This window comes from Denticeps clupeoides, chromosome 18 (assembly GCF_900700375.1).
Source record: "Denticeps clupeoides chromosome 18, fDenClu1.1, whole genome shotgun sequence".
Taxonomy (NCBI): domain Eukaryota; kingdom Metazoa; phylum Chordata; class Actinopteri; order Clupeiformes; family Denticipitidae; genus Denticeps; species Denticeps clupeoides.
The window spans coordinates 16,061,615-16,084,170 of record NC_041724.1 but is presented as its reverse complement, the minus strand read 5'-3'; the positions used below and the strand labels follow the sequence as shown (position 1 = coordinate 16,084,170).

The window sequence follows — 22,556 nt, the reverse complement described above, 5'->3', positions numbered from 1 at the left end:
GGGTCCCCCTCATAGGAACCCTAGGGCCTGATTTAAAAACAAATTACGAGAGAAAAGAAAAGAAAGTTACTGCTTGGCAGGGGAGCTGAATGTCACTCTCAGCTTTAGGTCTTTGCGATCCAAAGATTTGCCTTTGTGTTTCATTTCTTAGGAGTGCATATTTACCCCAGACAAGGCACAGTGGCTTTGACATTTGCTTATGATTGACATTTGACTGACATTTTAACATCAGACAAACTTCATTAAACAAACTCCGGCAAAAATTATCCACAAATGTGCTAAGTTATGTCATAATGTTTGAGGGGTATGAGCAAAAGGAACATGAAAGCAATTTTGGTGTCTCCCTTGATATTGAAGATATTAAAAGCTTTTTAAAGCCACTTCTTCCTGGTCAGGGTTGCGGCTAGTGGAAACACAGGGCAGACTCACCCAGGGTGAGTGCACACACCTGGAGGAACCCCTATCAACATGGGGGGAGCATGCAAACTCCACACACACACTAAGGCAGTGGTGGCCTAGCGGTTAAGGAAGCGGCCCCGTAATCAGAAGGTTGTTGGTATGAATCCCGAGGTGCCACTGAGCCCACACACTGCTCACCAGGCACCTGTCATGGCTGCCCACTGCTCACCCAGGGTGATGGGTTAAATGCAGAGGCCAAATTTCACTGTGTGCACCGTGTGATGTGCTGCTGTGTATCACATGTGATAATCACTTTATTGTTTATTTATGCATTTAAGTCAGAGCCGGAATTTAAACTCACAACCCATGACGTATGATGCTGCATCACTAACCACCACTATGCGACCCTCTGGATGCCCATGTTCTTATAATAACTTGGAAGTTTTTTTTTTTAATAATTTTTCCTACGTTTTATTAATGTACTGTGGCTGGGTGAGTTGTTGCTGCATTGTCATCGAAATAGCACTCTTATTATATAATGTTATTATAATATTATTTGTGACTGCATTGTGTTGGATCACCAAAATAGGGCCCATGGTTCACAATGGTTTTATGGACAGTGAGAAGGAATAATGAGATAATGAGGAGGTTTTTTAGTAAGGCTGGTTATAACACCAACCTCAGATGGGATTAATATCAGGGGAGTGTTGCTCTGTAGGGAGAAAGGTACTCTGTTCCAGAACTGCAACATAAAACTGTGTGTGGTTTTGAGGAATTAAAGAGTGCAGAATTCATTAGTCTCCTTAGGTCTCAAGCCCCCCGCCCAAAAATGGCTGACTATACAAATATTCTGTAATTTACAGAGTGACCTCCTCTTCTCCTGATAGATGCCTGGACAATTTTTTCTCCTTACCAGGCCACACATTCACTGTTATGCCAATTTTCAAGCTCTCCATTAAACAAAAAAAATAATATAAAAATTCGGACACCTTCATTTGTCATAGTTCCCATCTGCAATGGGATTCTGCGTATAAAAAAAGAAGAATTCTCTAATAATGATCCACTATCTTCAGACCTCATTGATAATTATTGTTACCCTCAGGAGAGGTGCAGGATGAACTAATGTGTCCCAAGCCTCTAGGGAAAAAAATGGACGTGTCCCCAATTGCTCTCGTTTAGCTAAGCTTGCATTTTGCAATGTGGCTGATGACCTAGTGGCTGGATGTTGCCTAATAATGTGTCTAATGGGATTTAGTATCATGAGGATTAAACCAAAACACTATCTGCTTACATTGCATGACTATGCATGTAAATATGCACCGATGCACTTTTTTCACTCAACGGAATGACATATGAGGTCATAGGAGGTCGTTCTTTTAGCTTCCTCTGCTACGTAATCTTTCCTCCTCCCCTCTGCTGGTTGAGCCACTCATTTGTTAACCTACCTGCTACTTGCTGTACAATCATTGCATTGTGTGGAGTCTTTCATTAAACTAATGGTGCGGATGAGAAGATGGCCTGAGTAGGTGTGGGATTATCTCATGATTGAGGATTTTGGATTACCGATGGGAATGGAATTGTGATTTTTTTTCCTGTAAAATGCATTCGAATGCTATTTGTTTATGTGGACATAATCTTCTTACGCTCTGTTATTTGCCACAAACTATCCTGGTTACGTTCTCCTTTGGACAAACAGCGTCGGTGTTGAGGGTAAAACAAATATTTATAATGAGCTGGCAGTTAAGGACAATGGCAGTACTTGTCCTAGGTGCAAATGACTCAGTGTTGAGCCTGTCAGTTCTTCAGTCTAATGCCCTGGGCCAATCCCTTCTGCAATGCTGATGCTCGCCTTGAAACAACATTTCTCAATACGTTGGCAAATAATGAGCTGATGAGCCTCTATGCAAAGATATTATAAGTGAATATTGAATCAAATTACTCAGTCTAACCTTAACCCATCACACAACATATCTCCCAACAGCCAGAAAAAATATATATAATGTGGCATTGAAGCCAAAGGCCCAGTGCTGAGTGACTCTAGCACTTTATTTATTAATAACTTAACAGGGCTTCTGTTGTTTTTGTTTTCATTATTATTATTATTATCATTAGTCTACTCATCAAAACTAGGCTGCATCTTTCCAGTAATCTGTGCACCTTCTGAGCATTCCGCCCACAACTGAGCAGACATTCTGAGCTGGCAAAATCAATTAGATTATTTCAATAAGATATTCATGACTGCTCCAGACTTCGAAAATCTTCAAGTGTTTTCAAGTATCACTTTTGCTGGCAAGATTGTACAGCAAAATAGCCACTGACTTGGTACAGATCCCCACTGAGAAGTTAGCAATGAAAAAACATGGTCACATTTATTTATTTATTTTCAGGTGATTTTATGGCAACTACATTTGTAAGAGTTCTTCTCATAATAATTTCATCTAATGCCACCCTTAGCTACCCTTTTGGTCTCTAGGTCTCATGGAACCTTGTTTTTATTCAGTCTGCACAGTGGGCAGTGGTGGCCTAGCAGTTAAGGAAGTGGCCCTATAATCAGAAGGTTGCCGATTTGAATTCTGATCCGCCAAGGTACCACTGAGGTGCCACTGAACAAAACACCGTCCCCACACACTGCTCCCTGGGTGCCTGTCATGGCTGCCCACTGCTCACTAAGGGCGATCGGTTAAAAGCAGAGGACACATTTTGTCGTGTCAACGTGTGCTGTGCTGTGTATCACAATGACAACCACTTCACTTCACACCATCTGCCCCCCCATTGAGCCAATCAAAGCTGCAGTCACATAATGGGGATTCAGATGAGATCTCCAACATAGGTTTTTTTTTTTTTTTAAATGACAGTCAGGATATGTTTACGTTAAGATGGTGAGACAGCTTGTTTATGGGTGACAAAGTTATACCACCCAAATGCAACCAAGCCTGAGGTTTTCTGCTAATTCTATGCACAAAGTGTCTCAAGACCCATGCTCCATGTGACTGTCACTGGCGCCCATAGAGACCAATGTGCAGACTCCTGTGGAGTCTTTGTGTAATGACTTCTCCCATGTGATTGAACATTACAGCACACAATAGGATTTAATATTCAACAGCCAAGACAAACAAGAGCTAGAGATTCTTATAAACCAGTGTTTGTGTTTGTCACCCTGAATGTCTATTCTACCAGACCTGCCTGCCTAACATTAGCAGTAGATTAGTAGGTTTAGTAGATTTACATTTTTCCATTTCCCACCATTTTTCAAAAAAAGCAATTTTATGTTATGCCTATTTATGCAAAAAACATAATTCTATTTTTCTCCAATCCCAATAAAAAAAAATCAGTCTTAGGTACAGTGATTAAACAATCAAAGATTGTAAGAAGGATGTGATATAAAAAATACTGTGGTTTAGCACATTTATATAAATCAGTTGGTCAGATGTTACACAATGACACATATGACATGATGTGTTTCATGGAATACAATGTTATGACACGTTTCACAGTATATGAATGCAAGGTCTCTTGCACTACCTTGCTGGTGGGAACAGTTCTACATTTTCTGCTGCAGACATAAGAACCTCTAAAATTTAGAACAGGATATTGTCTTCAATGCATTCAGCAATATAAGTCAAATTTTTCACTAATTTGTGATTGCATAAAAATCCTGCAAAATCAGATATTTACATCATATTTTCATCCCTATTTCATAATTTACTCAAAAAATTGCCCAAAAATCCTTCCTGTTCTTACACACCTGCTGGTGTCAGTAGGTCCCATGCATTTCAAACACTGCTGTCACCTTTGCACTGTTTTAATCAATAATTGTCAGCACAAAGAAGAAAGACGAGTCATATTAATGGTGACCAGTGAACATTGGTTACATCATGGGCATTTCTCATAAAATATTTATTATCCTGAACGAGGGAGTGATATAGCAACGAATCCAATTTGTGTGATATTTATCTGTTTTGTTCTTCTCTTACCCATTTAGCATTTTACTAAGCCTATATGTAGCCCTTGGATGGGGTTTACCATGAGAAAAAAATAGAATTAATTGTGAGAAATCATGCCACAAAATCTGTCATTGTCAGGATTGCCTGCAGCTGGGCTCCACACCGGAATGCAATCCTGACGCCCCATAAATGCCGGAAGTTTTCGCCCGTTCGGGGTCGCTGGCATTTTCGTGAACTTCAGTTGGTAACACTGCTTATAATTTGAGTTCTGGCAATCGCCACACGCCTACGGGTTAGTTTTAGTTCTTGATTTATGTTAAACTGTTTTCGGCCACCGTGCCATTGTTTCTTTGTATTTGTTTGTTTATGAATAATAATAAAACCCCCTTCCCAGTATGTCAGACCTCTGCGCTTCCTTCCCCCGTAAGTCCGTAGTCGTGACAGAATGCCAGCGACCCACCCAAAAGCGCAGAGGTGGAAAGCAGAGGAGAAGAAACGCCGCGAAGGACGCAGCCCGGCGCGGCGAACGCGGACGCCAGGGGAGAGACGCGCCGCCCGTTCTGGTGGAGCGTTTTCTCCCCGAGAAGCCGTGGTACGCGGCGCCGCGTGATGACGTCACCCCCGGGAAACTCCGCGAAACCCGGAAGCGACAACGTCGGCGGGTGAGTGGGCGGAGCGAGGACGTTGGCGTCGGCAGCAGCGAGGAAGTGACTTGGGCAGCGAGCGCAGAAGATGCGACCCCCACGATCTTCGCCATGTCGAGCCAAGAACTCTGCGCTCTGCTGGCCAGGCTCCCCGTGGACTGGGACGACACGGACGACGACGAGAGCACGGGAGACGAGAGTTGGGCTCCGCCCATCGCGCCAGTCTGCGATCGTCGCAAGGTCCGTGGGGACCCACGTCACTTCCAGGGGGGTGAGAAGCGGCAACAACAACAACGGCGGCGTTCCTCCAGCGAGGAGGTGGGCAGCCTCCAGCCCGAATGGCCAGAGTACTGCCCATGGGAGCTTATCGCGCCATGGGTCCAGGATGTCCGCAGGGTGGACGACCCTCGGAGTCACCGGTGGGAGGACACGGATGACGAAAGCGATGATGACGTGGATTTTCGGTGGGCGGTCGGTGCCGGGATGGCTCCGCCCAGCGTGCGCGTCCGAGATCATCGCGGCGTCCGTGATGACCCATGTGACTTCCAGGGGTACGAGGTGGACACGGACGACGACCAGGATGACGCCGTTTGGGCAGTCGGTGCCGGGATGGCTCCGCCCATCGCGCCCATCCAGGAGCGTCACGAGGTCGGGAGGTCGCCAGCCAGCAACTGCGCTGCCGGGACTGCCTCGCAGGGAATCCTCCATTCCTGCTCCAGTCGCCGACCCGCCTTCCCTCTGCCCGGACGTTCCCCAGCAAAATGGCAGCGCAGCACCAGCGCCCACACCTGCTGGAGAAGACGTCCACCCCCCTCCACACCACACACCTACCACCATCTCCAGCGACGTGCCCAGCCCAGTGTGGGACCGCCCAATTGTCCCGGGACCCTTCAGTGGGGCAGCAGACACAGACGAGATCACTACCATCCTCACGTGTCTGACTGGATCAGCATGGGGCTGGAGCACAACCCTCTGGCAGCAGGGAGAGACAGACAGGAGTTTTCGGGACTTCCAACAGAGACTGAGGGCGATCGGCCTGAGCCAGGGATCGAACTCTGCCCCTCCACCACATCCAGTGCCAGTCAGGATCCGGGGCAAGAAGACCCAGCACTGGTGGGCGACGAGAAGGTCGCTCCTCCCGAGATCCTGGCTGTGCCCCCTGAGGAGGTCCCGGAGAGCCCAGAGAGGGAGCCAGACGACCCTCTCTTCTGTCTGTCTCTGTCTGTGTGCGTGGTTTATGTGTCCGTATGTCGCCCCCACTTCCCCTCTTTGTGTCTACCAGATGGTGACCCAGCCGCGGAGCCGAACCCCAGGGAGGAGGTTCCTGACCCGAATGTGCTGGTCCAAGGCGAGGTGGACAAGCCCCAAGGTACCCCTAAGTCCAGCCGGGGGGGGTGCTCCCCCAAAGAATTTTTTGGGGGGGTGCAGTTCGGGTTGGGGACTCCTCCTGAGGGGAGGGGAGGTGGGGAAGCGATGGAGCTGGGTCCTCCGGTAGCCAGTGAGGAGGGCGGGCCAGGCATGGGCCTGCGTCTGCCTCCAGAGGGGTGGAGCGCCATAGAGCCCCCGGGTAGGCATGGGGACCCAGCTGGGACAGGCAGGAAGAGGGCCTGCTTGTCCCAACGGACGCAGAAGGGGCTAGCCGGATGGTCTGGCAATGCCCCCCCCTTGGCACCAGGGCCGTGCAGCGAGAGGGGCTGCATAGTCCCAGAAGGCACCAGCCTGGGGTGCCTGGAACAGTTGCCGGAGGCTCTGGGACAATCTCCCTGCGCGGTGCAGGGGGTGACACTAGACGTGTCAGAGGGGACATGTGGAGACAGGGCCCACACGTACCCAGATGGATCGGCCCTGATTATTGTGTGCAGGTACGGGAGTCCGGGGCCGCCATGCGGGACCACGCCGGGGAGCCAGGCCGAGGGTCCGGGGCCGCCATGCGGGACCACGCCGGGGAGCCAGGCCGAGGGTCCGGGGCCGCCATGCGGGACCACGCCGGGGAGCCAGGCCGAGGGTCCGGGGCCGCCATGCGGGACCACGCCGGGGAGCCAGGCCGAGGGTCCGGGGCCGCCATGCGGGACCACGCCGGGGAGCCAGCCGAGGGTCCGGGGCCGCCATGGCGGGACCACGCCGGGGAGCCAGGCCGAGGGTCCGGGGCCGCCATGCGGGGACCACGCCGGGGAGCCAGGCCGAGGGTCCGGGGCCGCCAAGCGGGACCACGCCGGGGAGCCAGGCCGAGGGTCCGGGGCCCGCCAAGCCTGACCCCGCCGGGGAGCCAGCCCGAGGCACCGGGGCCGCCACGCCCTGACCACGCCGGGGAGCCAGCCCGAGGGACCGGGGCCGCCACGCCTGACCACGCCGGGGAGCCAGCCCGAGGGACCGGGGCCGCCACGCCTGACCACGCCGGGGAGCCAGCCCGAGGGACCGGGGCCGCCACGCCTGACACGCCGGGGAGCCAGCCCGAGGGACCGGGCCGCCACGCCTGACCACGCCGGGGAGCCAGCCTGAGGGACCGGGGCCGCCACGCCTGACCACGCCGGGGAGCCAGCCCGAAGGACCGGGTCCTCCAAGGGGAGGATACAGCAGGGCAGGAGCCCTGTGGTTGCCGCCGTCCGCCCCGCCGCCTCCACTGGGGGACGTAGCCCTTGGAGGGGGGGCTCTGTCAGGATTGCCTGCAGCTGGGCTCCACACCGGAATGCAATCCTGACGCCCCATAAATGCCGGAAGTTTTCGCCCGTTCGGGGTCGCTGGCATTTTCGTGAACTTCAGTTGGTAACACTGCTTATAATTTGAGTTCTGGCAATCGCCACACGCCTACGGGTTAGTTTTAGTTCTTGATTTATGTTAAACTGTTTTCGGCCACCGCGCCATTGTTTCTTTGTATTTGTTTGTTTATGAATAATAATAAAACCCCCTTCCCAGTATGTCAGACCTCTGCGCTTCCTTCCCCCGTAAGTCCGTAGTCGTGACAGTCATTTTGATCTCAAAAATCAAAATTGGACCATGTTTGATTAAAGCACAGAACTCAATTGTGAGATTGCGAGTGTGGACAATGTGTCAATTAATAGGTATATCTGAAATTGCACAGTACTATGGGGTCTGGATTATAAAGAATGGATTGTGGGTGGGATTGAGGGAGATTGTGTCACCTTGATGGTTCTCTTCAGAAATCAGGGTGGACCCCGGATGCAGTAGGATTATACAGTAGTTTCTCCACCCTGCTTGATAGTACCCCGCATCACCACCAATCAGAACAGTGCATTTCACATTCACTCTGGTGCAGAGAAAAGGAAAACTCAGGCCATTAGAACCTGGCGTGTCTTCAAACGCTATTCTTTGCTAATTGAGCACCTTAATATTATTCAACATTCAACATCTGCTGGCTCGAATGTGGGAGTCAGTATTAATGCTGTAGGCAGGGCCTGTCAGATTCCAGAAGCATGCGTTTATTTTAATGCGTCCCAAGCATTAATTAATGCTAACACTCCTCCATGCTTGCCACTCTGAGGTTAACGCTATTGACTCAATTGATCAGTGAGTCACTCACTCCAAATGCTATTTCTTTAGAATTCAGATATTCATATCCACTTAGTGTGTTACTCTGACGACCGGGTCCAGGAGTGCGTGCACGTCAGGTGATGGTTGCTGAATTTTACTTAACTTTGAAGTTAACACACACAATTGCCAAGCTGTGGTGGACATGAGAACAGGGGTCTGCCCAGAGACTTTAGCGCCCTTCCCCTAAAAAAGTAGCTCCATTGACTGCCATGGCTTGCAAACAAGCGACATGACATTTTATTTTTTTCTCATGCTCTCTAAATAACTGAATTGAGATAACAACCTCTCATCATGATCCGGTCCGGAATTCGGACCAGAGTTTCATGTTCATCCTGTGTTGCCAAGTTTCCTGATATTCCCCACCTGTGTATGATTGTATAAAGCTGCCCTGTTTGACTGTATTCACAGTCGGGTCACTGTTACGTGATGTTTCCCCTGTCCAGTTCAGCATATTTTAAACCCCTGTTTCGTGACGTCGTGCGTATGTATCCTCGATCCTCGCCATGTCCTGCCATCGTGACAGAATGACCCGACCAGATTTAGACACCGCCCTGCTGAGATCCAAGGAGCTGTGGTTCGCCGTGAGGATGCCGCCAGCCCCCTTGTCCCTGGCCAGTATTCCACAGGGTCCTGATGCGCATGATGGGCTGGTTCCTCACGGGCCTGAAGCCGTTGGTGCAGGACTATCCATTCGTCTCAGCAGATCATCTTCTGTCATCTTCATCTCATCTCTATTCGCCTTGTTTCATTTTCCATTAATGTTCAGAAAGATTCCATGTATGGACTTCCTTCCCCACTTTTGGACTGCTTTGGGTGGCATTCAGGGAGCTGGGTCTAGGGGGGAGGGTACTGTCATGATCTGACCCAGAAGGGGTAACTCTGGGACCGGAGTTTCATGTTAGTCCTGTGTTATTATGTTTCTGGATTTGTATTAATGTATAAAGCTGCCCTGTTCATGTCTGTTTTCCGTCGGGTCATTGTTAGTTGATGTTTTCCCTGTTTAAACCCGTTTTGTGACGGATTCCAGTTGATGGTGTGTGTGTGCGCTCCAGGAAGGTAGCCAGGCAGCTGCAGTCAGTGAAGCAGAGAGGCTTGGCAGACCAACGTTTTAACCCTGAAGGCATTCACGTAATTGGGAGTGTGCTGTGTCTGCTCTCCCGCTCTCTTTCGGAACATCCTCACTACCGGGTCGTCAGGGGAAAGCAGGGACTTGTCCATCGGTTCATGCTTTTGTCCCACTGGCTCTAGCTCTAGCCCCTTAAATACACCCACACCACTGCAATCACTGACAACATTCACTCTCAACCACTTGCTGGAAGTGATATTCATTAATAATTCATTACGATGCCACACGCACACATGCACACACTGACCTTTTTTTATCAGGAGGCAGGTTTTGGGGTCAAGGAATAAGTGAGAAAGTCACCACATAATTTTATGCTTCACGCTATCCAGGATGGAGTCCTTAACTGTCAAAACATGTCCTTACGCTATTTATAGAATCTTATTCAGCATTTATTAGACTTTTTTCCCACTTTTCTCCATATCACTCCGGCTGCGTCTCGTTTTTTCTGTGACAAGGCTGGAGAGCCACAGTTGAGAACAGGCTGCTTTTTCTGGCACATTCACCTTCAGGAATAGCTCATTCTCACACAGTCGCATCAGCTGTTACTGTATTTGTGACTACACACCAGAAGAGAAGAGAAGAGAAGAGGAGGAAAATAACCATAAAACAGAAGACAAATAGGAAAACAAAAAATTCTTTCCTCTGAAGCCATCAATCTTGCTAAATGTGTTCAGCAATGGCTGCATGTCCTGACCTGCTGGTAATGAGCAGGCTGTGTAAGCGTGCAGGTTGTGAGCCGGAGCCCTCTGATGTGCCATTCTAATGGTGTGGTGGGTTGGGGAAGTGTTGTGTCTGATGCCCACTGGTTAATGATGTGTTGTTGGGTCTCTGGAAGCTCTGCTAGCTTACTGTGACTTGCTGGAGGCTCATTAGCCTTGTCCGAACACACACACACACACACACACACACACACACACATAAAAATATCATACACATACACATAAACAGACAATTGAACATACAGAAAAAACACAAACAAACATGTTTAGAGACACTAACTAAACATTAGAGATGGCATACAAATCTATTTATTTATAAAAAAAAAAAAAATATATATATATACATACACACACACGCACACACACACACTAAAATCAACACATTATTTTACCAACGTGCAGGGCGGGAAAAACATGATGCAGTCACAGTACTGACGAACACAGAACGTAACAACAGCACATAGATGTACACAATCAGGGAATCGGGAACTTGGACAATGATCATTCCAGCCCTGAATGTTCCCAGAAATATCCCAGAAAGTCAGGATATGACACAATTTATTTATATGTTAACATTATCCAACATTAAACTTAACACAAAATAGCATAAACATGCTTTAATGCATTTCCCCCCTCCGGTTCGTCATTAGCCTTTGGAGACCACATGGGTGGGATCTAACTCATATGCATGTTCATTTACATGTTCACAGTCAGATAGCTCCATCTTGTGGTGATTCCTTCTATGATTCTATGATTCCTTCATTTCACAAATGAAATCCTGTCTATTGATTCTGTGCTGTAAATGCTGTTGTGTTATGTTAACCACATTATCTGCACACAGTAAACAAATCACACATACAAGTGGGATTGTTAATGAAGAATGTGGAAATGAAGCACACACTTTTGCAAATGTGCCACATTTCACATATCTGTTCATTCCATACAATATTATTTTGAAATAATTGGTGTGCAATAATGTTTTTTTTCTTTATATTTATATTTTTGTCTTACATTGTGCATACAGTTTCAATAATAATAGTATTATTATATTTTTTCTTTCATAATTCATGAATTCTGAAAGAAAAAATTAACTGTGCAAGTGGGTTGGCTTTCCATTTATAGCAAAAAAAAGCATACAGCTGGCATATGGCCTTTATGTGCTCAGTGGGTTTGGACCTCTAGCTGCTGGAATGTATTCTGTGTATCTTGTGAAATGTGCACACTTCACACGTCAGGTGCACACACACACACACACACACACACATACTTGTGTAGCCGCAATTTGGGGACTACATGCACGATGCCACATCGTGGGGACGTGCATTTCTAAAGGCTTTATGAAAAATCTAAAGATAGATTTATGTTTCATTTGAGGCTTTAAAAATGACTGTCACTTTAAAATATAGAAAATACATTAATAAAGCAATGTGACATTTTCCTACAAACTGGGGACCTTGTCTGGTAGACATCACTTGTGAGGACCAGCAGACACACATAGTGAACTGTCTGGTTAACTGTAAGATGTAGGTACTTGTGAACAACATGGGGACGAAACAGCTGGGATGCAGCTATAATGAATGAAAAGATCAAAATTTAATAACATGAATAAAATATTTATTTTTTTTTGCTATTTTTATGTAGCATTCTGAACAGTATTCTGTACATATTTACATTCGATTCAAAGACACTTTACTGAATTGCACCCATTTCCAAAAAAAAAAAAAAAAGAGATTCTAAGATCCTTTTAAAACAAATGTAATAACCAGAAATCTAAAATACCAGAAAATAAGATACCAAACAAAATAAAATAACTGACTTTACATTCTTCTTTTAAGGGTAGTGATTTTGTTCTTCACAAAGAACTTTACAGACAACCAATCCCTGTCTTTCAAGGCAACAGGTTCAGCATTTATACAGGCCTCACATTGTTGTTTTCCTGGCACTGTACAAGTTTTGATGAACCTGTTTAGATGCTTTTCAACTGCATTCATTTCATCACTGTCCCATTTCTTTTTCTTTACCACCTTTCGACCTGAATGAACAAAGCACATCAGAAAAAACAGAGATTTTTAAGTTCATAAAGGCTTTCTATGAAGTTTAACAAACAGTACCTTTCATGGTAGTTGTGGTACTTGTTATTTCTGTTGCTTGTTCAATTGAAGATTTCTGGACTTCTTTTGCAGAAGGATCTATGGGTGGTTCTACATCAAGAGCCACTTAAACACAAAACAAATGCATTCAAAATTGTTAAGGATTTGATTCTTTCTTGGAGAAAATACACTGCTCACAAATTAAGGGAACACAGAAATAAGACATCCTACATCTGAATGAATGAAATATTCTTATTAAATACTTCTTTACATAGTTGAATGTGCTAACTACAAAATCACACAAAAATTATCGATGAAAATCAAATTTATCAACCCATGAAGCTCTGGATTTGGAGTCACACTCAAAATTAAAGTGGCAAAACAAACTATGGGCTGATGTAATGTCCTTAAAATAAGTAAAAATGAGGCCCAGTAATGAGGCCTTCACGTGCCTCTATGACCTCCCTACAATGACTGGACATGCTCCTGTTTAGGTGACGGATGGTCTCCTGAGGGATCTCCTCCCAGACCTGGTCTAAAGAATCCGCCAACTCCTGCACAGTCTGTGATGCAACGTGGTGTTGGTAGATGAAGCGAGATATGATGTCCCAGATGTGCACATGGGGTCTGAAGATCTCATCTCGGTAGTTAATGGCAGTCAAGCTACATCTGGCGAGAACATGGAGGGTTGTGCGCCCCCCTAAAGAAATGCCACCCCACACCACTACTGACCCACTGCCACACTGGTCATGCTGGAGGATGTTGCAGGCATCAGAATGTTCTCCATGGCGTCTCCAGACTGTCACATGTCACATATGCTCTGTGTGAACCTGGTTTCATCTGTGAAGAGCACAGGGCGCCAGTGGCGAATTTGCCAATCTTGTTGTTCTTTGGCAAATGCCAAACATGCTGCACAGTGTTGGGCTGTAAGCAAAACCCCAATCTATGGACATCGGGCCCTCATACCACCCTTGTGGAGTCTGTTTATGACCATTTGAGCAGAGCAGAGAGGCCTGCTGGAGGTCATTTTGCAGGGCTCTGGCAGAGGTCCTCCTGTTCCTCCTTGCACAAAGGTGGAGGTAGCGGTCCTGCTGCTGGGTTGCCCTTCTACTGCCTCCTCCATGTCTTCTGATGTACTGGCCTGTTTCCTGGTAGTGCCTTCATGTTCTGGACTCTACACAAACCTTCTTGCCATAGCTTGCATTGATATACCTAACACTTGAACACTTCCTAACATATCCTAACACTTAAACACTTTTGTTAAAACTGCATATCATATCATGTATGACTGTGTATGTGACAAATAAAATTTGAATTTGATCCTGAACAAGCTGCACTACCTGAGCCACTTATGTCAGTTGTAGACTCCATTTCATGCTACCATGGAGTCTCTTAGCTATTTCACTAAAGCCTTCATTTTAGAAGACAACATGGGTACCTGCTGAGGCACGTACACAAAACTTGTTGAGTCTTATTAACCTTTCAACAATAGTGGTGAAGCACATTCTACTTTGTAGGGATGTCACATATATTTACATTGAAGGGACTTAATGTTTATTAAGTAAAAGAGAAGTGATTGTCATTGTGATACACTGCAACACAGCACATGTGCACACAACTAAATGTGTCCTTTGCTTTTAACCCATCACCCTTGGTGAGCAGTAGGCAGCCATGAAAGGCGCCTGGGGAGAAGTGTGTGGGGACAGTGCTTTGCTCAGTTGCACCTTGGCGGATCGGAATTCGAGATTCGATATTATGATAAAAATACATTGAAAAGAACAGTTTCATACCTGAATGTGGAAGATACTCTCAACCTGTGAACTGGCAGTGCAATTCTGACTGTCTGATTGCAATTTGACCAAATGTAAAAGTAATGTTTGCATTCTGCAAGCACACTACATAATTTCAAAATTTAAATGTACTAACAGTTATACATGTCATTATCAAAATAGGTGTAGTGTGTGGACTGTGTAGAGATTTTTTTAGAAGACAATGTGGGGACATAGTGGGGGAGGTGCAGCACTCTCATCCTGAGTCTTGTGAATCTTTCATAAACATTTGTGATACACAATACTTTATGGGGACTTCACATATATCATGCACATTGCACATTGTGGGGACTTAACGTATATTGTAATTAAAATACATAAAAAAGAGCAGTTTCATACCTGAATGTGGAAGATACTGTCATGCTGTGGACGGTCTGTGCAATGCTGATTGTCTTCAGAGGCACCATCTGATTTGGGGCAGTTACTGGCTTGGTTCATACCCTTTATTGTCTCCTATAATGAACAAAACAGTCAGCCATTAGACCAAACATAAAAGATATGTTGCCATTCTACAACCACACTACATATTTTCAATGTTTAAATGTACTAACAGTTATACATGTCATTAAAATAATTAATTTTGTTACAAAATCCTAATAGATCAAAATAGGTGTAGTGTGTGGACTTAGTGTAGAAATGTTTTTTTAGAAGACAATGTGGGGACATAGTGGGGGAGGTGCAGCACTTCTCATCCTGAGTCTTGTGAATCTTTCATAAACATTTGTGATACACAATACGTCATGGGGACTTCACATATATCATGCACAGTGCACATTGTGGGGACTTAACGTATATGGTAATTAAAATACATAAAAAAAGAGCAGTTTCATACCTGAATGTGGAAGATACTGTCATGCTGTGAACTGTCTGTGCAATGCTGATTGTCTTCAGAGGCACCATCTGATTTGGGGCAGTTACTGGCTTGGTTCGTACCCTTTATTGTCTCCTATAATGAACAAAACAGTCAGCCATTAGACCAAACATAAAAGATACGTTGCCATTCTACAACCACACTACATATTTTCAATGTTTAAACGTACTAACAGTTATACATGTCATTAAAATAATTAATTTTGTTACAAAATCCTAATAGATCAAAATAGGTGTAGTGTGTGGACTTAGTGTAGAGATTTTTTTAGAAGACAATGTGGGGACATAGTGGGGGAGGTGCAGCACTCTCATCCTGAGTCTTGTGAATCTTTCATAAACATTTGTGATACACAATACTTTATGGGGACTTCACATATATCCTGCACATTGCACATTGTGGGGACTTAACGTATATTGTAATTAAAATACATAAAAAAGAGCAGTTTCATACCTGAATGTGGAAGATACTGTCATGCTGTGGACGGTCTGTGCAATGCTGATTGTCTTCAGAGGCACCATCTGATTTGGGGCAGTTACTGGCTTGGTTCATACCCTTTATTGTCTCCTATAATGAACAAAACAGTCAGCCATTAGACCAAACATAAAAGATATGTTGCCATTCTACAACCACACTACATATTTTCAATGTTTAAATGTACTAACAGTTATACATGTCATTAAAATAATTAATTTTGTTACAAAATCCTAATAGATCAAAATAGGTGTAGTGTGTGGACTTAGTGTAGAAATGTTTTTTTAGAAGACAATGTGGGGACATAGTGGGGGAGGTGCAGCACTTCTCATCCTGAGTCTTGTGAATCTTTCATAAACATTTGTGATACACAATACGTCATGGGGACTTCACATATATCATGCACAGTGCACATTGTGGGGACTTAACGTATATGGTAATTAAAATACATAAAAAAAGAGCAGTTTCATACCTGAATGTGGAAGATACTGTCATGCTGTGAACTGTCTGTGCAATGCTGATTGTCTTCAGAGGCACCATCTGATTTGGGGCAGTTACTGGCTTGGTTCGTACCCTTTATTGTCTCCTATAATGAACAAAACAGTCAGCCATTAGACCAAACATAAAAGATACGTTGCCATTCTACAACCACACTACATATTTTCAATGTTTAAACGTACTAACAGTTATACATGTCATTAAAATAATTAATTTTGTTACAAAATCCTAATAGATCAAAATAGGTGTAGTGTGTGGACTTAGTGTAGAGATTTTTTTTTAGAAGACAATGCGGGGACATAGTGGGGGAGGTGCAGCACTCTCATCCTGAGTCTTGTGAATCTTTCATAAACATTTGTGATACACAATACTTTATGGGGACTTCACATATATCATGCACATTGCACATTGTGGGGACTTAACGTATATTGTAATTAAAATACATAAAAAAGAGCAGTTTCATACCTGAATGTGGAAGATACTGTCATGCTGTGAACTGTCTGTGCAATGCTGATTGTCTTCAGAGGCACCATCTGATTTGGGGCAGTTACTGGCTTGGTTCATACCCTTTATTGTCTCCTATAATGAACAAAACAGTCAGCCATTAGACCAAACATAAAAGATATGTTGCCATTCTACAACCACACTACATATTTTCAATGTTTTAAATGTACTAACAGTTATACATGTCATTAAAATAATTTATTTTGTTACAAAATCCTAATAGATCAAAATAGGTGTAGTGTGTGGACTTAGTGTAGAGATTTTTTTTTAGAAGACAATGTGGGGACATTGTGGGGGAGGTGCAGCACTTCTCATCCTGAGTCTTGTGAATCTTTCATAAACATTTGTGATACACAATACTTTATGGGGACTTCACATATATCTTGCACATTGCACATTGTGGGGACTTAACGTATATTGTAATTAAAATACATAAAAAAGAGCAGTTTCATACCTGAATGTGGAAGATACTGTCATGCTGTGGACTGTCTGTGCAATGCTGATTGTCTTCAGAGGCACCATCTGATTTGGGGCAGTTACTGGCTTGGTTCATACCCTTTATTGTCTCCTATAATGAACAAAACAGTCAGCCATTAGACCAAACATAAAAGATATGTTGCCATTCTACAACCACACTACATATTTTCAATGTTTTAAATGTACTAACAGTTATACATGTCATTAAAATAATTAATTTTGTTACAAAATCCTAATAGATCAAAATAGGTGTAGTGTGTGGACTTAGTGTAGAGATTTTTTTTTAGAAGACAATGTGGGGACATTGTGGGGGAGGTGCAGCACTTCTCATCCTGAGTCTTGTGAATCTTTCATAAACATTTGTGATACACAATACTTTATGGGGACTTCACATATATCATGCACATTGCACATTGTGGGGACTTAACGTATATTGTAATTAAAATACATAAAAAAGAGCAGTTTCATACCTGAATGTGGAAGATACTGTCATGCTGTGGACTGTCTGTGCAATGCTGATTGTCTTCAGAGGCACCATCTGATTTGGGGCAGTTACTGGCTTGGTTCATACCCTTTATTGTCTCCTATAATGAACAAAACAGTCAGCCATTAGACCAAACATAAAAGATATGTTGCCATTCTACAACCACACTACATATGTTCAATGTTTAAATGTACTAACAGTTATACATGTCATTAAAATAATTAATTTTGTTACAAAATCCTAATAGATCAAAATAGGTGTAGTGTGTGGACTTAGTGTAGAAATTTTTTTTTAGAAGACAATGTGGGGACATAGTGGGGGAGGTGCAGCACTTCTCATCCTGAGTCTTGTGAATCTTTCATAAACATTTGTGATACACAATACGTCATGGGGACTTCACATATATCATGCACATTGCACATTGTGGGGACTTAACGTATATGGTAATTAAAATACATAAAAAAGAGCAGTTTCATACCTGAATGTGGAAGATACTGTCATGCTGTGAACTGTCTGTGCAATGCTGATTGTCTTCAGAGGCACCATCTGATTTGGGGCAGTTACTGGCTTGGTTCGTACCACTTATTGTCTCCTAAAATGAACAAAACAGTCAGCCATTAAACCAAACATAAAAGATACGTTGCCATTCTACAATCACACTACATATTTTCAATGTTTAAATGTACTAAGAGTTGTACATGTGTTACAAAATCCTAATAGATCAAAATAGGTGTAGTGTGTGGACTTAGTATAGAGATTTAATTTTAGAAGACAATGTGGGGACATAGTGGGGGAGGTGCAGCACTTCTCATCCTGAGTCTTGTGAATCTTTCAAAAAGATTTGTGATACACAATAGTTCATGGGGACTTCACATATATCATGCACATTGCACAGTGTGGGGACTTAACGTATATTATATTAAAATTACATTTTAAAAAGAAGTATCATACCTGAATGTGGAAAGTCTCAACCTGTGAACAGTCTGTGGAATGCTGAATGTCTTCAGAGGTACCATCTGATTTGGGGAAGATATTAGCTCTGTCTACACCACTTATTGTCTCCTGGAATGAACAAAACAGCCAACAATTAGACCAAATATGAAAGTTATGTTTGCATAACTTTAAAATGCACACTCTCATTCTAAAAGTATGGATAATATCGGGTAATTAAACAGCAGTTTTATACCTGATTGTTGAGGGTGCAGTTATCCAATGAACTTTGGGTGTAATGTAGATCCTTTTCAGAGGCGTTTTCTGACCTGGGACAGTTACTGGCTCCTTCCATTCCACTTCTTTCTTCCTGAAATTATCAAAGGAATCCCCAATAAGTCCCCAAATACTGGTAAAAGATAAAAAAGCTGAACAGTGTCAGGTTGCAAAAGCATTTTTAAATAAATACAGATGCAGAGAATATGCTTAAGTAGGTATAGTGATGATGCATCTTCAGTGAAATAAACAAAACAACCACAATTCTCTAGATTCAATATTTGTTACAGAATTCGAATGCAGGACCAGGGCTGCAAACATATGAAAAGCCCAGTAAACCAATAACAGTAAAATGGATGCGAGCATGTGTGAATTATTCTGATTGTTAAAACTTTATGAACAAACATAATATTACAATTAATTAATACTAAAATCTTAATTTATATAAATATCAGATTTCAAAATATCTTTTACAATTCTTACCTGATTCCTCCAAGGACAATCAGCATCGCCATAATTATATCTAATCTCGTCTCCAGGTGTTATGTCTTTTAAGGCAAAAAGGCACAAATGAGGCTTTCCTTCCACCATGATTCTTTTCATTTTGCAGTTGGGGTTAATGTGATCATCATTAACCAGTCTTCCAAGGGTGCCATCATCCCTTGCAGCATCAATACTGAATTTGAATAAAGAGAATAGTTATTAAATGCAAAATTATACTATTGTTAGTTTGTATTACTTAATTTTATATTAACAATATAATATATAAATTGTTAAACAATTTTTTGTGATCTTGTGATGACACAACTGATATATGCAGACATTATAAATCTACTTCAAATAGCTGAACAAATAAACATTTTTTTTTGTATTTCTGGAAAATATTCAGACCTGAGCAGGAACCATGCATGAGCTGCTATCTTAACTATTAGAAGCCAACTGTAAATAAGTCAATATAGTATGGCATGTTTACAATAAGTACCTTAAATGCTGACAGACAAATGATGAAATCATTCTGTTCCATCAGAAGAAAACAACCATATTACCCACAATCCCTGTGTGTCTGAGCGACGTTATGTAACCCATTTTGACTCCACATCTGACTTGAAAAAATTAATAATACACATTTAAAGCTGTTATGGGCGGTTTAGCGATGATAAATGATCTAAATGCTCCCCATGCTGTGCAACTCCACACAAGACACGAGTTCCCACATGTGGCAACAAAACTAGAATACTAATAAAAAACTAATACTAGTTTTAGCAGCGAGTTTTCAAATATATTTTTTAAATATTTAATACAGTTATACATCAAAACAAAGGAAAATATATAAATCCATTTGTACTCACGTCCAGAATTTTCCATGCCAGATGAAATCGAACATAAATCCTTTTAGGGAGTTGTGGTAAATTCGCCGTCTTCATTTACTTTCTTCTGGATCGATAAGGTCTCCTCTGTACTCCAGTATGAAATCTCCTTTGAAAATATCTGACTCGGCAAACACTCCCCTGCCTAATTTGTGAATCACAACCCACATTCATACCTACTTTCCCTCATAGTAATTAGTTTAAGATAATATATCTGCTTTGCTCACCTTTATAGGAATTGATGTATTTAACATCAAGCCCTGCTTTATCACGGCAGGTGGTGATGTGAAAAATGGCATTGTTTATTGGGCTTTGTCGCCTCCGAGCCATTTTTCTTAGCACATTATTTCTCTTACTGCTTAGTGAAAACGTCTATGGAAGATATAGTAATAATTGTAATTTTAAATATCCATAAATAACAGAAACTAGCATGTGCTAACTAAGCTAGTACCATTTAACTAGCTAGCATTGTCATAGCTTTTCTTACTAAAACACTTTACTATTGAAAGAAATATTATTTACCCCTAACACAATGTGTATCATAAAAGTATGAATCTTTAAATGATTTTTTTCTTGCAGTTAAAGTTAGCTTACATAGATCTGGATGGTGCTATAGCTCAGCAAACTCAGTCTTGCTAACTGAGGCACTTATTAACAATTAGCTCTCTCATTGGTTTCTGATGGTCCGTGACGTCATCAAGATGAGCCAATAAGAGTTCAGCATTGCTGTACCACGTGTTACTGTGTGTATCTGCAATTGCAATTACCCTCTTCAACCCTAGTTGGCGTGTACACACTGTGAGCAATTCCAGGCACACACATACACAATGTTTTTCAAGAAAATGTCCATCTTGGGGACTTTGGAGATATTAAAGGGGTAGGCTTATTTTGATGAAATATACATGCTAGCGTAGTTAACTTTGTGGGGACTTGGTTTTTGGTCCCCACGATGACACACGTCCCCACCTTATTGGTGTGCAGTCAGGTCAATGTCCACATATTGGTAGGTTTACAAACACACACACACACACACACACACACACACACACACACACACACACACACACACACACACACACAAAGCGAGAGCGAGAACTCCAGGGACAGATGGTCTTTCTGCTGTTCTGCCCTTTTCACTCAGTCCTGGCTCCAGCCTCCCATCCTGGCCTGTAGAGAGCAGATTCAAAATCAACAAAACAACAGAAATAATTACATTTACATTTACATTTACATTTACAGCATTTATCAGACGCCCTTATCCAGAGCGACTTACAATCAGTAGTTACAGGGACAGTCTCCCTGGAGCAATTTTAGGGTTAAGTGTCTTGCTCAGGGACACAATGGTAGTAAGTGGGATTCGAACCCAGGTCTTCTGGTTCATAGGCGAGTGTGTTACCCACTAGGCTACTACCACCCAGATACCACCCAGAAATAATAAATTTGTTTCTTTATTATTTCATGTTATCATTCATTTCCTGCTCTTATTGTGAGGGTCCCCATGAGAGCTGTGGTGTAACGGGTTTTTTACACACACTTCACATGAGATGGTGAATTACACAAGCTTTGTATTGGTTATCTTTTCTTAATTCTGTGATCTCTGTGTTGCATTGCAGCATTCCATAATTTTGAATAAATTGGCTCCTGACCTTTTGTTGCATCATTTGTAAGTGTCTGCCTCCTTGACTAAAACCTGTAAGGAAGGGTCCTGAATGGACACCTCCTCTAATGCGTCTCTCCACAGGAGGGTGGACGTTGTCGTAATTAGAACATCCCGGCTACCATCTAGACACAAAGTGAGATACATGGCAGCCTCTAACTGCTGAATAACACGATTGGCTACAATCATGCTGAAGAGCATGTTTTTAAAATAATGCAATGAGAAGAAGATAGTGGCTCTTATTGGACCTAATAAAATCTGTGTGACTAACAACAGCTGTTGGTGAACATTTTTGTTCAGGCTCTCACTGGGACTATTCTTTGGGGTCCTGGGTGCTCTGTAACTCTCTCTCTCTCTCTCTCTCTCTCTCTCTCTCTGTCACATGCTGTACTGAAGGCAGCTGATTCTGGATGGTGTGAAGCTGTGAATGAATGCAAGAGAAAACATCTCATGACTTAATGCTGGCACTGACAGCACCTTGATGATGTCTCTTTATGGTTCTCATTATTTTTAGTTAATGGAGGTAAAGTACAACTGGCAAACATATGGCTTACCTTGCTTGCTCAATAATACCGTGTTTTTTAAATACCACTTTATTATGCCAGGGTGGGTCCCTGCCAGCCCCACTCCCGATGACCCAGACATGACCCTAGAATGGATTAGGCTAGACCTGAAAGTGAATGAGTGGGTCTACAAATTATACCTGGAAGCTTGAGATTTG

At 43.2% G+C, this 22,556-nt stretch overlaps 1 protein-coding gene and 1 long non-coding RNA gene across 3 annotated transcripts in view; one reads left to right on the top strand and one right to left on the bottom strand.

Moving 5' to 3' along the window:
* Nucleotides 1-22,556, top strand: part of fgf13a (fibroblast growth factor 13a) — a 106,729-nt gene that overhangs the window by 10,940 nt on the left and 73,233 nt on the right. The gene's annotated exons all lie outside the window — the stretch shown is intronic.
* Nucleotides 12,121-15,685, bottom strand: LOC114767793 (uncharacterized). The gene is made up of 3 exons (XR_003742985.1): nucleotides 15,622-15,685; nucleotides 12,493-12,597; nucleotides 12,121-12,413 (listed from the first exon to the last, which is right to left on the bottom strand). It is a non-coding gene; the product is annotated as an uncharacterized LOC114767793 (long non-coding RNA).